Source organism: Suricata suricatta, chromosome 13, assembly GCF_006229205.1.
Source record: "Suricata suricatta isolate VVHF042 chromosome 13, meerkat_22Aug2017_6uvM2_HiC, whole genome shotgun sequence".
NCBI classification, from domain to species: Eukaryota; Metazoa; Chordata; class Mammalia; order Carnivora; family Herpestidae; genus Suricata; species Suricata suricatta.
This window is the reverse complement of record NC_043712.1, coordinates 69,764,537-69,766,947: the sequence shown is the minus strand read 5'-3', so window position 1 is coordinate 69,766,947 and position 2,411 is coordinate 69,764,537. Positions and strand designations below refer to the sequence as shown.

General features: G+C 37.7%; 1 long non-coding RNA gene across 1 annotated transcript in view; it reads right to left on the bottom strand.

The window, feature by feature from the left end:
- LOC115277021 overlaps positions 1-2,181 on the bottom strand; it is an 8,128-nt gene extending 5,947 nt beyond the window's left edge. Inside the window, exons 1-2 of the long non-coding RNA XR_003902175.1 lie at positions 2,048-2,181; positions 1,729-1,833 (exon numbers count right to left, since the gene is read on the bottom strand). This is a non-coding gene — a long non-coding RNA (uncharacterized LOC115277021). The remainder of the gene's footprint in view (positions 1-1,728; positions 1,834-2,047) is intronic.
- Positions 2,182-2,411: the final 230 nt, after the last annotated feature.

The following is a 2,411-nucleotide window of genomic DNA, read 5'->3' as shown; positions in this document are numbered from 1 at the left end:
TATGTGGTATTCATAAAAACTGCACTTCATTCACATATTTAGTTTTTTTTTATGGTGGCAAATATACATAACATAAAATGTTAAGCATTCCAGTCAGTGGAATTAAGACTGTATTCGCAATGTTGTACAATCTTCACCACCACCCACCTCCAGAACTTGTTCAACACCCCAAAGTGAAACTCGATACCCCTAAAAACAACAACATCCAATACCCACTCATCCCAGCTCGCCAAAACAGCAATTCTACTTTCTGTTTCTATAAATTTGCCTAGTCTAAATATCTCAGCTAGGTGGAATCATAAATTTTTCCATTTGTGACTGACTTGTTACACTTAACATAATATTTTCAAGGTTCGTCCATGCTGTAGCATATATCAGAATGTCATTCCTTTTTAAAGCTGAATAATATTCCATTGTATGTATATATCTTACTGAGTAGATATAATAAATACATGTATTACAGGAAAATGTAAAAATACTAGATATTAGAAAAATCTGAGTATACTATTCTATTTTGAGGAAATTTGTCTCTTAAATAATTATACTACACTGGGAGCTCAATACCACTCTGAGAAGGAAGGCTTAACCCCTACCCTGACTCACTGAATCTCTCTTACATGGAATATATAAACCTGAATGTACTGTCCAAAAAAAAATGCGATTCTGGCATAACTTCAAGATAGTAAGAAGAAAACCTCAAGTGGTTCAGAAGTTTAGTTCAGAGAAGCAACCGGAAATCCAGATGATTACCTGACACTGGAAGGGCTTGCTTGATATGAAAACAGAGCTGTACATCTCACAAGATTGGATGATCTTGTAAGAATTTCAAACCTTCCTGCTATATAATTGGCCAACCCCAATTATCAGTGTGTTTAAGGGGAGTTGCCCCTTAAACACACTGATAATATGCTTCACAGCTTAATATTCACCAGCCTATGTTTTGGCTAAATGAGCTTCAGAAGAAAAAGGAAACTTATGGTTTCGTCCCATCTACTTTGGAGCCTCTGGCTGAATAATCTGCTGCTGCTGTGCACAGTCATCTTCTCGTCTGTAAAATGGAGGCGGCTTGGAAAACACAGTCACAGAAACGATGTACAGTTAAGCACAGTTGTCTTTATTTTTTAGGGTACCAGTAACATTTAAACTATTACTCAGAGAGTACACATGCTATTTTGAATCATTCAGGACAAAACTCTGTCAAAATAAAGAAAAGGAAAGGGGCCCCAAATAACTATGATTTTCCCAAGGGGACACAATTATTTTATGGCCGGACTGGGATAAGAACCCTGATATCATTGATCCCATTCCATTATTCTTTTATTGGGTTTTGAACAATACAGAGGAATAGAACTCCTGTCTTATATGTAACTGGTGCAGGGCTTGGCAAGATTGGAATTTGAGCACAAAATATTAAGAAGGGCTGGAAATTTCTTTTTTTTTCTTTTTCAAAAAAATTTTTAACAATTATTGATTTTTGAGAGAGACAGAGCACACGTGGGGGAGGGCAGAGATAGAGCGAGACCCAGAAGCTGAAGCAGGGCTTCTGAGCTGTCACACAGTTCTGAGCTGTCAGGACAGAGCCTGATGCAGGGCTTGAACTCCCGGACTGTGAGATCATGACCTGAGCCAAAATCAGACACTTAACCCACTGAGTCACCCAGGTGCCCGAATCTGGAAAATTCATACAACTAAGTCAGATATATACTAGATCGTAGAAAACAGTGATACCTGGAGATGATTCTACAGGAGGAGCAAAAGGAGAAGTTGAAGGTATGTATGGGCTGCAGTTACAACAAGGTAGGTGAATTCCTGTTTCCCGGCACTTTGGAGGTTCTGCCCCAAGATACAATATTAAAATAAAACACCATCTGAATTAGGTCATATTTAATTCTCGTGTTCACGTAAGCCAACAAAATATCCCAGGTATCATCTATGTTGTCATTGTTTTAATCCTGAGTTTTCATTTCTAAAAGTCTTTCCAAACAAAAATAGGTTGGAGAAAGGTATAGGGGAGGCGGTAGAGATAAAATAAGCCCATTTCACTTACCATGAAAATTAAGACCCAAGCAAATTCTTCACAGCTGAAAATGTCCAAACAATTTTCATTTTATGGCAAGGCTTCTGGAAAAATCATGCTGAAGAATTCATAATTACCCAAATGTCCCTTATCCGTTTTGATACATATCCACTATATGTTATGGGACTTCTGAGTGGCAGAGAAACATATTGTGGCTAAACCTCTGCTTGTCCATAACGCAGATAAGATGGTCTCCAACCAATCTGAGGATGTTAGAGCCACTTTTCCCATTACTCATATTAATAGAGGACAACACTTGATATGCTTTTGCTTGTACAACCTAAGTCAATTCTTCATTAAAATAGATGGTCCATAAATAAGTCTGGAGTGTAGG